A 13,227-nucleotide genomic window follows, 5' to 3' on the forward strand; every position below is an offset into this window, starting at 1 on the left:
CTTTTAGAATATTTTGCTGAGTCAACACAGCTATAATATTCAAATGATGGAACTAAACAAAAAAGGGGATACAGATGAATGTCCATTTTGTATCTGTGTATTCAAAATGATTAGGATAGATATATAGTTACATTCTCAATGAATAGAGGGATTTGTTCTAATAGTAGGATATCATGTCTGCATCTTGCACAGCAAATAACCACTAGGAAGACAGTATGCAATGTGTTAATTATTGAAACTGTCCTACTAACTTGATTTGAAACTGTCTCATTGCTATTTGTTTCTCAATAAAATTATGGAAAAAAATTTTTACTTTGTCAGTATATGAAAGTGTTTGGTTTTCTCTATGACTCAAGCATATTTGGTTTTATTTTGCTGTGCTCTATTAATCTTTTTTATTATGAAAAACTAATAGATTCCCAGCTCAAGGGAGGATTTCAACTTTTGTTAAATTGAACTGAACTACAACATCCATGAATAATGCATAAGAAAAAACATACTCCTGATGAAACTCAGTATCATTTATTTTTAAATTGCACATGAATGGCTTGATTATTAGCTGGATCTCTTATTTAAAAAGAAGTATGTAGATTATAGTTAATATGTGATATATATATGTATAGACATATATATCTATAGATATATAGATATATAGATATCCATGTTCTTTCATATTGTTCTGGAGCCTAGAATTTCAATGTTGGAGTCATATACATTCAAAGTAAGGGTTTTCAAGTGTCTTAAAAAAGTAAAAAAAAGGACAAAAAAAGTTTAGAAAACACAGTACCTAGTTTTGTCCCCAACAATAAAGTATGTTATACATTTTTTTTCCAGCTCAGTCCACCCTGAGGATAGGGCTGGAACAACATGTGGTGATGGGGATTGAACTGCGGTCCCCTGCGCCTGCCTAAGCTTCCCTACACAGGTGCTTTAGACCACTGAGCTATCTCACCAGCCCCACAATGCTATACATTTCTCATTTGAACAGAGGTAATTCATTTAATTGTCACAATATAGTTTCTCTAGTATTCAATGTTAACTTACAAAAATGAAATATCATAGAACAATAAATGTTACTTGACCTAAAATAAAGAAATAGAGCTAGATATTAAACAAAGGAAATGTATCTTTGAATCTTACTAATATTAGACTCCATAAATAAGAAAATCAGAATATTTCAGGAATGATTTTTCATTGAAACATAGTTTTGCAGAAGAACACAAGTAAACAGATTTTATTATAATGCTAGGATTTGCACACTTTAAAATTCTTCTTTATAGAGTACATTTTCCCTTATATACTATGCAAAACTCCTACTTGTTTAAGAAGGGGAAAGGAAGACCACAAAATTATATTGAAAATGAGAGCTTCTCCATTCTAAAAATTGCCTTAAATTTCTCACTTCACAAAATGTTCTTAAGTACCCATATTATCAATTTTTAATGCAATTCAGGAATAAAATATTTATTTTATTAACTAATAATTATTTTTATATATTCCCAGTGATGGTATTCTCACTATTAAATCTTGTTTTCCTGTGAAGGATCTGCTTTGAAACTATATCAAAATAAATGATGTAATATACTAAGACAAAAACACCAGGATAAGTGAGATTAAGTGTATTAGTTGTCATGCTGATACAATATATAAAATAAAAATGTGAGTGTCCTCCTTCAGATTATGTGTATGCCTATGAGCACATCATTAATAATAATTTTCTTCAAAAACAGTCTATAACTGTCCACTGCTATATCAGGTCATTAGTTAAGACCTAGTTGTAGACAGCAGAGCGAACAATGATATACTAGTAATGGTAGGTATAAAAATATTACTTTATAGCATTGTCTGATCTCTGTAGCATAATTCTTCCAACTGTGGCAAATTTCCAGCTCCTGACCTCAGGCCAATATGAAGTTGAATAGAAGTTTACAGTAACATATCATTATATATTACTTATAAAATACAGATACTATACATATCAGCGACCTCAGAGGGCTGGCCAAGTACCTCAGTGGATTAAAGTACCTGCAAGCAGGCTCAGGGACTGGGGTTTGATCCCCAGGCCTGCCATGTGAGCCCTGCCCCCAGGTCATGCTGAGGAGATTGAGACTGAGCATGGTGACACGCGCCTATAATCCCAGCTCTTGGGAGGCTGTAAACAGGCAGATCACTATGAGTCTGATCTAGTAGTGAGACCCTCCACCCCCTGCAGACCCTTCCCTAAAGAATAAAAAGAAATTTAAATGACTTCAGAATCAGAGTCAGCAGTAAATTATCAATGAATTTTATCTATTGCATATAATTTGACTGCAAGGTTACATAAAATATTATTCAATAATGATTTTAACAGCTAGCATGATTTTTAATACTTAGTTTTTGCAGGCCAGTAAAAGGCAACACTAGCATGATAGTAGAAAAATACACAAGCTCATCTTTCTTTATTCTCTATCAGAAGAATGACATTGAAATGATTCAATGAAAAAAGGAGTATGAACCCATAGTGAAATATTTGGCTGTCATCAAAAAACTAGGAACTTTTGAAAATTGGAAAGGATAAGATCCTGAAGTTGTATCAAAAATATACACTATCAATAAAACATGAGACCATAATATGCATGGAATTAAGCACCAGCACAAATAAATCAATATGTCCCTGAAACTCACAGGAAACGAAGGTGTCCAGTTACTCTTCTTGTAGTGAGATAAAATACCTGAAACCAAAAGTTAACAGGGGAAAGGTTTATTTAGCTTTAAGTTTTTAGAGGCTGCAGTTCACAACAGCTGGCTGCAAAGCAGGGTGGCGCATGACAGAACATCAACAGTTAGTGCTGACACAAGACAGCAAGATCAACAAGAAGGCAAGGAGAGAGTCTCCCTCCATTCCTTACATTGTACTGAGCCTACCCACCCCCCAGGGGAGAGGGGCAAGCATAGCATTCACACAGTCTATCTCAGCATCAGAGCATGAACCAACCACAAACACTACACAAACGTTTCAAGTGCAGACTCAAGCTTTCACACCCTCTCCTCACCGGTGTGAGCGGCACGATTTCTGTCCAATGTTTGTTTGCTGCAGTGTCTTCTTAAGATGCAAAGACTGTCTTCAAGAAATATTTAATCTTTAAATATGAAGGTGTCTTTTCAACTGGTAAAAAATCAGGAGTATTATTTTTAGAAACAGAATTAAATATTCTGTTTCAAAAAGAAAATTTGAAGTGATTGTTGGAAACTAAATTAAATTTAAAATTTGGAATTATAGGAATATTAAAAGATGAAATGATTTTTTGATAATAAACAGAAAATTATGAGAAATAAATAAAAATAAATTTAAAAAATTGTTTAGACAAGAAAAAAAACAGACAGAAAGATATCACAACTAAATATTTCCATGCTCAACTTGCATAATGTCCCCTTTAACAAATGATTGATTCTCTCTTTTTAATGTATTTAGTACAGGGTCTACAGGATCTCACTACACAGATTGGACTCATAGTGATCCTTCTTTTTTCAGCCTCTCAAGTGTTGGGATTACAGGCGCATGCCACCACACCCAGTCTCAGCATGCCCCAGGAGCGGGGCTGGCAAGGCACACCTGGGATCAAACCCCAGTCACTGTGCCTGCCTAAACAGGTGCTTTAGTCCTCTCAGCTAACTAGCTGGCCCTCTGATTCCCTCTGTTTTTTATCCACACTTTATCCCATCTTTCACACATGTGGATTCACTCACACACTTAAATACACCTTCATGCTCACCTTGGTGAGAAGTGGATGAGAAAGCTTTGACCTGGGTTGCATTCCTGAAAGTAGTATTAAGTATTTTGGCCCCTCAGAAATAACCCATTAGGTGTCCTGTTCCAAAATCTCTAGCTAATCATATACAACTAAGCCACTTCTTTTTCTAATATGATGGAACCAAAATGAAATCCTCAAGGGTACCAGGACAGATCCATCAGTGCTAAATTTTGGAGCCAGACACCTTCTGGTTGATAGATGCTTTAGTACAGAATCATCATTTCCTGCTCTCTTTCTGGCTGCCCCTGCCCTTTCAGTACCTCTTGCCTCTAGAATCATGTTCAGAGTATGCATACACTTAGCGCACAGTGGGTGCTCAGATGTTAATTTCTTCCTTGTCTTCCTTATCTAGTATCTGGCCTCCATTTCCCCATATGATTCCAACCCAACAATTAGTGGTATTTACATGTTATGAAAATAGCTACTGGGCAAATTTGAATCCTACATGGATAAAGGAATTCTTACTTTCTTAGAAGCTTTTGGTATACAGGAAACAATAACAGAGAGGAAGTGTTCTTCAGTAGAATATATTTATGATTAGCTAAAACAGATGGAAAGTTACTATGTAACAAATACACATGACTTTGTCCATGTTCCATTGATTGAAACATATTTTTGGTAGATTTCTTTTCCTTGAAGAACTCTCTAAATGCAACTTCCTGTGAATAACTCACCATCATCACCTTGTAAACCCTGGCTAGGCCCATGTGTTTAGGGAGTTTTGGCAGAAAACATTTTTAACTTGCAGTATTTAAATGAATTATAGTTACTGTTCTTAAAATGTCATTCAAATGCATGTACTGTCTAGTGTTTGGGCATGGGAACTAGTTTTTCATTTTAAATCACCTCATGTTGTATAACAATGCCTCAGTAATCTTGCTGGTTAAAAATACAGTATTTTTGGCCATAAGTAAAAAATAGTTTCTCCAAAGAAGAAACGTGGAATTACTGAATGATCTAGCTTCAAATTGGAATGGATATGCACCCAAGAAAACTGACAACATACGCTCATGCATAAAACTTTGACATTAATGTTAGCAATAGTCACAATAGTCAAAATAAGTGAAAATGAATCAAGTTCCCATCAAAAGTTGAACAAAAATACAAAAATGTGATATAGTCACACAGTAGAATATTATACAGCAATTGAAAGGAAGGAAAGACTAATACAAATCAGGGTAAAGTCCAAGAATGGTCTTTGTGAACATTTTGATCTATGATATATTCTAGACACATCACATACTGTGAAATTTTTATTTGTGTGAAATGTTCAGGACAGATAATACAATAGAAATACAGATTAGATTGGTGTCCATTAGGATGAGGAAATGGAAAAGTAAATTATTACTGAACTGATAATCATTTTTACATGTCCTTCCCTTTTGGAAAATAAGTATCTGGAATCAAGCAATAATGGATAACTATGCAACTTTGTCAATATACTAAGCATCACAGACTTGTGTAAAGTGTGAGATTTATCCTACCTGACTGACAGATAAACAAATTGCATTGTTATTAATATACACAATTTTAAAAGAATATTAACTTAGTGTTGTGTGTTCTTGCATAGTTGCAATTCATAATACTTTAGTATTTAAGATATCATCATTGTATAGGATGGAATATGTTTCGTATGAAAAGTTCAGAAACCTTCTTTAACTTCTCCATCTTGAGAGTTTTTACAGTTTCTTAAGGATGAATCTGTGCAAGAGGGCAAATTTCTTCCCTGGAAGGCCATCTCAGTTATTCTTTCATTGCTGGGACAATATCCGACACCTAAATGAAGGAAGGAAAGGTTTATTTGAGCTCACAGCTTGTGGAGGCTCCAGCCCATACTCAGCTGGCTCCAAGGCAGACTGGCATATGGCAGAGGGCAGCCGATCATGGTGACAGAAAACAGCAAAGGGCAAACGAGAGGAGCAGCAGCAAAAAGGGCAGCAGAGAGCAAGTCTGTCTCTCTTATGTGGCATCCAGGCTATCTGCCCTGGCCCAATGTAGCTCTCACACCCATAATCCCAGCAGCATTCACTTCCATAATCCAAGAACTGGATCATGAATTAAGAACAAACTACAAGTTTTACGTGAGGCTTTGGTGGGACAATTAAACACAACCATAACAAAGGCATAGGCTGAAACCTCCCTTTTAATTTTCTCACTGCAGAATGATTATTCTATTTACTTAGGAATGATTAGAACAAAAACTAAAACATAAAGGCAGGCAAGAAAATTTATATCATTAAAAATGATTTTCAGATTCAGGGAAATCCCTATTTTGATCTAAATTATATTTTTTCATCGATATGGAAAAATATCCTAAAATTGATGTAGAGCCATAAATGATATAAAATAGCCAAAGATAGCAAAATGCATAGTGGAGAAAAGGTAATTTATTCAAGAAAAACTCTTAGGAAGATTTAATAGCCATATTCGGGGGAAGAATCTGAACCTTTGTCTTATACCATATTCAAAAACTGAAAACAAATTGAAGAACGATACATGAAAATTAAAGCTAAAAATGAGAGAAGAAAACATAGACGTAGACTCCATGCTATGAGTCAAGGCAATGATTTTTTATTATGGCATTCAGTGACAACAAGAGCAAAAATATACCACCTGAATTGCATCAGACTAGAATGCTTAAACAAAACAAAGCAAATGACCATCAGAGTGAGGTCACAGCCTGAGGAATATTGATCAACAATTCATAACAGGCAAGATCAAGAATACGCCTAAGTGTCCACTGACAGAGAGTGGATAAAGAGAATGTCACACACACATACACATACACATACACACACACACATGCACACACACACACACACACACACACACACACACATACACACCCTCACAGCAATAGGAGTCAGAATTTTAGAAAGAAGCAATTGTGCTATTTGTAGCTGGGGGGTATTATATTAGAGAAATGGCAACCATAGAAAGACAAATACTGCACAATCTCCCAAGTAGATGAAAAAGAAGAATAGTAGGGTGACTAGCAGGGTAGGAAGCGTGCCTGCGTTCCAACAAACCTTATTCACAAAAATAGATAGTAGCTACCATTTGGCCTGTTTATCAACCTAACTTGGCCAAAATACTTCATTAGCATTAAAAGCTTCATAAACTATGGAAGAAGTGTTCACATTTAAAGAAAAAAAAGTTAGTAGTTTATCTTTGTAATTATCGGTTTATGTGATATAATTTAAGGATTTTGGGTTTATAAATCTGAACAATACTACTAAAGCAATAATCAGAAAAAGTATTAAATTGTTTAATCATTTTTCCTTTTAGATAGTTTATTTTTTTAATGTTTTGGTCTAGTGATTTTTATTGACTTCCATTATAAGAAGTGTTCCCGTGAGAAGTGTGTCAGCAATCGTGGTGGGTTCCATTTGATCTCATGTTTTAATGGCCTTTTGTATAAACTTGGAACATCAAGAGACTGTGTAATGCCCGGTGCAATCAGGCGGCACTTCAGCAGAAAGCAAATGTCTGTACATAGTCCAACAGCACAACAGGAGCAACCAGTGAAGAGAAATCCTCACTGTTCTCCATTTCTTATAGCTTCTTTTCTTTTCTGTATTTCAGAGAAGGGTCTACAGGGTGTTCAGGGTCTCACTACTAGATCAGACTCGTAGTGATTCTTCTGTTTACAGCCTCCCAAGAGCTGAGATTACAGGTGTGCACCACCACGCCCAGTCTCAATTGCCATTTCAGGAGTGCTGGCACAGCAAGCCTGGAGATTGAATCCCCAGCCCTGTGCTTGCTTGTAGGTTCTTTAATCCACTGAGTTATTTGGCTGGCCCAATAGTTTCCAATTAAAATTTGAGCCAACTATCAGAAACTAAAAATACAATGACAATGATATCATACTTTTTTTTTTCGGTACCTGGGATTGAACTCAGGACCTTGTGCTTGCCAGGCAGGTGCTTATCCTACTGAGCTATCTCCTTGGCCCAGTCACATGGTTTTGCCAGTGTTTTACTTTGGAAATGCTGTCTCGTTCACCAAGGTAATGATAATATTTCTTCTTCAAGGTGTATGCATATATAATTTAATGATTTTTCCACACGTGCTCTTGTTATATCTTCACACAACTTGAAAAAGTCTTTTTTGTTTGAAAACACAAAACATGGAATCAAGCAAAGACTAAATGAAAGAGAATGTACAGTAACTATAAGATATTAAGTCCAAATTAATTCCAGACTGTTCCCATGATTAATCTCTTTTATTTTTGACCTTCTACTGAAGAACATGGCTTTAAGTAATAGTGCCCAGTCTGTTTCAAAATATATTTTGTTCAGACAGATCCTTAAAATTCCATAGAAAAATATATCCACTAAAGGGTATATGTGTAATATTATATTGCAGAGATATTTCTAGCACTTTACATATGACTCAGAAGTTTAGACATCTTTTAACATTGTTAATTTTCTATCCGTTTGTCTTGACTCTTTGATAAGTTACTTTGTAAGAAATATCATGTAATTAGGATTGTAACATGCTCCTTAATGTTAACATTGAATAACATGATATGAAAGTATGTGTATAAATGTGATTAAGTATAAAATATTTAAACATTTTTGAAGATGTAAATGAAACCCGAAGTTTTCAAGATGAGCTTCATATTAGAAGTTAAAAGGTCGCCGGGGAGATGGCTCAGTGGAATAAGCGCTTCCCTGGCAAGCGCAAGGGCCTGAGTTCAATCCCTGGTTCCACAAGAAAAGAAAAAAAAATTAAAAAAAAAATAAAAATAGAAAGGTTAAAAGGTCCAGGAACACTCAGTGAGTGCACAACACACCCTCCATGCTCACTGCATAAATAGCTGCAATTTCGCTGGAGAGCTGCCCTGACCAGTCAGCACCTGCCATGGTGCCATACAGCCCTCTTCTTTTGTCGGGATCAGGGTCTTCAATAAGGTCAACTTGCAAAATGCTTTTAAAGTACAATGCGGAATGTTGTGTGCCAAAATCAAAACGCTGCTTTTCACCAGCACTGCGAGTCTTTGGTATGCTTATTGCAACTCAACTAATTTGGGGAAGATACACCTAGATTTATATTGTGTTCACTTTCTTTTTCTCAGACTGTAGTTTTCATTTTCTTACTAATTCTTTTTACAAGGAAATCATACAAAAATTATTCATAAGGTAAAATAAATTATTCTTTTTATATAACTTTGAAATGTGGAGTAAACAAATAACTGAAGGTAGACTAGTGCATATTTTAACCCTTTCAATGTGAAACAAATTCTTAGTTGATTATTACAGAAAATATTATACTAGCACTAAAAAAGAAATGATATAAATCCCACTTCCACGAAATTAAATATACATGTGAAGTGTTTTGAGTTATAGTTTTTGTTACATATGTTATTATAGTTTATGTTACATATGTTAGCAGATCAGACATGTATGGTGTCTGATGCACCTAGAATATTTTAATAAATCATGTTTTGCTTTTTTATATACTTTGACTTCATTTTATTTCTGTTACAATGATAGGTGACTGAATATATTATTGCACTCAGGGTTTCATTTCAAATGTTTTGTACTAAAATAATTATTTTTATTTTATTTTATTTAATTTTGTGGTACCAGGGATTAAACTCAGGACCCTGAAATGGCCAGGCAAGCAATTATTCTACTGAGCAATCTCTCCAGCCCCTAAAATAATTATCAATAATTGATCATTATATAAAATATAATTGCTTTGACTTTTGAAAAGTTTACTAAGCTCCATTTCAAAGCTATAATGAGCACAACCATTACTTTGTCTTTATTTTTTATTTTTTAAATTCGTTTATTTATTTATTTGGTGCAGGGTCTCACTACAAACTCGGACTCAGAGTGATCCTCTTGTCTCAGCTTCCCCAGCGCTGGGATTACAGGCTTGCGGCACCACACCCGGTTTCAGTGGCTGGAACTTTAGGTTCTCGGATTCACAGAGCACGCAGTACTGGGGATCAAACCCAGGTCCTTCTGCTTGCCAGGCAGGCGTTTAGCGTGCAGAGCTTTCTCCTCAGCCCCATTACTACGCTTTACCAGTCTCATCACATTTGGTTAGCAAAGTGTTATATGTATTTTTAAAAAATTCATTTATAAATCTGGCATATTTACCAAGCATTTGCTACGCATTACTTGTTTTGAACATTGGTCTATGTTCAAAGGAGGCACTACAAAGAGAAACAAAGCGATTGCTTTTGGATGCCTATACTCTCGTGTGCTGCAAGCAGGGTTCGCCAAGGCAGCCACTCTGATAGGACGTACACAAGTGAAATAAGACAGTAGACCCCTTAAGTGAATGGGCTCACGTGAACATACAAACTGTGAAGCCCGTTGGTAGTCCGCCAGAAAGGCTGAAAAACCAAGAAGGCTGGCAGCATGGCTCGTCGTAAATTCAAAAGTCTGAGAAGCAGGGAAGCATGTGATATAAGGCTCAATCTGAGACCACAGACTCAAAACCACAGGACGCCCGCAGTGCAAGTAAAGGGTAGAGAAACTGGCGCATGACCTTTACGGTCAGAAAGAGAAGAGAGTCCTAACTCTGAGCTACGGGGTCTGCACCAATGTACAGTTTGATTTGAATGTGTCTTTAGGGAGACGCACATATTTTTTAGGCTAGGAACTGTTCCAGCTTCTTCATTTGCATTAAATTACTTAATCTTCATTGAATATTATGAGAATCTATCTATCTATCTATCTATCTATCTATCTATCTATCTATATCCACTTTTCAGAGAAATACAAGAAAATAGAATTTAAATTAGCTTTCCAAAAGTTATACAGAAAATGGCAGTCAACCCTAACATCAGGAAATGCGGGTGCCAAGGTTTTAGCATTTAATGATTATAGTCTGTGCGTTTCCCATGAGGATCAATAGAGACAGATATTTCTCAATGTGTGTTTTTGTCAATTATTTTTCTGTGCTCTCACATTTGCTAATCAGAATAAATCGGAGTCCCGCAGCCATGAGCGTAAGCCACTCCCCCCCCCACCTCTCTTTTTCAAATTGTAGTGTTAAATACAAGCTTAAGGAGTTAGGGTAAGTTCCTGCTACCTGGTGCTATTATGTGCCCGAACAAAATTCTAATCAAAACTATTTCTGTGGAAGAAAAAAATTCAGCCTCCTTTTGGGTGTATTATTAAGCAGTTGTTCACAGTCATCACAAATTGTAAGCAAAAAAAAAAAAAAAAAAAACCTGGCTGAAGAAGTTGGAATGCAACAATATTACATGAAAAATTAGTTTAGATTACCAAAAGCGATAAAGGTTGTAGTCGGCACGCAGCCTGTTCTGTCAGAAGTTAGGTGTATAACACAAGTAATAATATCTGGGACAGAGTGAGATGGAAGGGGAAATACTCTGTCCTAGCACAGCACAAACCTCTGCAGTTCTCAGCTGCTCCATAACATGCTCTCATCTCCTCAACCTACGCAGCTATCAATACGATCAAGTGAAAGGCAACATTTTAAATGCATGAATTTAACTTTATACAGCGTTAATGGTTACTAACACAACCATGCCATTGCTCTGTAAAATTTTAGATTTCATGATAATTAAACTTGTAGGTACTAGTAGTCACAAAAAAATATCTGGCATGATTGTTTCTGTAGTGTCATGAGAAAACTGGATCTCATGGAGAATCAAGATCATTGTCACAGTCCCCAAATAATGGTAAGTGTTAGGCCAATAAACCTGTATCTTTTTTCATCTGCTGACTCTTTCATGCAGCTGTCATTTCTCTGTGGAATAAAAATTGAGAAAATGCTTCACACTGCTTTGTGCAGACATCTTCTCAGGTACAAGAGTTCCCAAATCCTTTTGTAGAATGTCCATGAGACATTAAAAAAAAAGTCTAAGTGCACAGACATTGTCTAAAATGCATGGATATTTCAAAAATAATCTCACAAGAATGTAAAGACCTAGGGAGTTATAAGTGAGTACAACAAATAGTGATACTTACATATTTGTATATATTGGGTGTCTTCATTTGTCTCTGACATACAAATAATGAGTACTAACTTTTAAGAAATTGTCTTCACTTTCTAACAGTATAGAAGAATTTTGCAAGGAGGAAAGAAAAAAGGCTTAGAGATAAAAGGAGAATAGCTTTAACTTTATTGAGACCAGTACACTATGGGTGCCTTGGTGAGCCAGGAGTGTGACCAGTGACCATACCCAACACTCCTTTGCAATTCTGGGACCCTACAGGGCAAAGATGAGTCATGCAGGAGGAGAGACCCCACCCACTACCTTCCCAACACCATGGTAGCCTCATTCTGGAGGAACCCGGAAGCTGAGACCATCCCCCTACACCACTGTATAGGAAGCCAGCATGGGAAGTGCCTGAGACAAGGTGGTCAGCTCCTCCAGGGAAACCCAGGGTAAATCCACTCCAACAAGGGGAAACACTGGGCACACAAACACCCAACTTATGATTGGTTCTGCTATATAACCTTTGATCTTCATCCTGTGGCCTAAAGTACAAAATTCATAGCTACCCCAGTTTTTCAACTTCTAAATTGTACTTCATGCTGTTATTATTACTAGCTATACTCCTGTAGCTAGGCTGTGACATCTGTTGTAATTAGTTGTTCTCACTTGTGTGACAATGTTGGGAAGCTCTGGAGTAATAACCTCACCATATCCTACACCAAAAGACTTGGGCCAGAGCTAAACAGAAACAAAAATTCATTTCTCAATTAATTAGGAAAAAAGGATCTTGGGAGGACACAAACCTAGAATCTCCTGCACACAGAAGAGGTCCTGCAGAGCAGACATTTTCTAGAAAGGCTTTATACTAGTAATATAGCTACTTACTACCAAAGCTCAGAAGACTCATCACAGAAAACAAAATAAAACTAAAGTTTTGAAACAGGAAATGTCAAGGTGAAAGAGCAAAATGTTATCTCAGATCCCTATCCAACCCCAAATAAGTCCAGAAGACATCAGCATAGCAAAAATTGGAAGCCACCAATCTGAAATTTCTGAAATGATAAAAACTGAAGTATAGAAATAACTCTAGGGGGCTATAGGGCAAATTAGATCAGAAACAATCTCTCAGGTAAAGGCAAAATGAAAACCACAATGAAAGAATAGTTCAACATACCTAAAGAAGACATAGATAAAATGTAGAGGAACATAAGAAAATGATGGAACACTTGAATGAAAGAATATCAGAAAAAATACAGGAAAGAATTAGAATGCATGAATCAGATCCAAAGACATATCTAATAGAAATTAAAAGAAAAGGAAAGGAAATTAAACATTTCATTGAAAGTTTGGAAGATCACTTGAACAAAATTGAAAATAGATTTTCAGACCTTGAAGACTGGATTACAGCCAGTGATCACAAAATGAAATATCATTTGGAAATAACAAGCTGTAAGTGGATGCAAAGAATAACAATATATTGATAGGTGTTAATGAAAGGGTAGGAGT

The sequence above is a fragment of the Octodon degus genome, unplaced genomic scaffold (genome assembly GCF_000260255.1).
Source record: "Octodon degus isolate 3935 unplaced genomic scaffold, OctDeg1.0 scaffold00022, whole genome shotgun sequence".
Lineage (NCBI taxonomy): Eukaryota > Metazoa > Chordata > Mammalia > Rodentia > Octodontidae > Octodon > Octodon degus.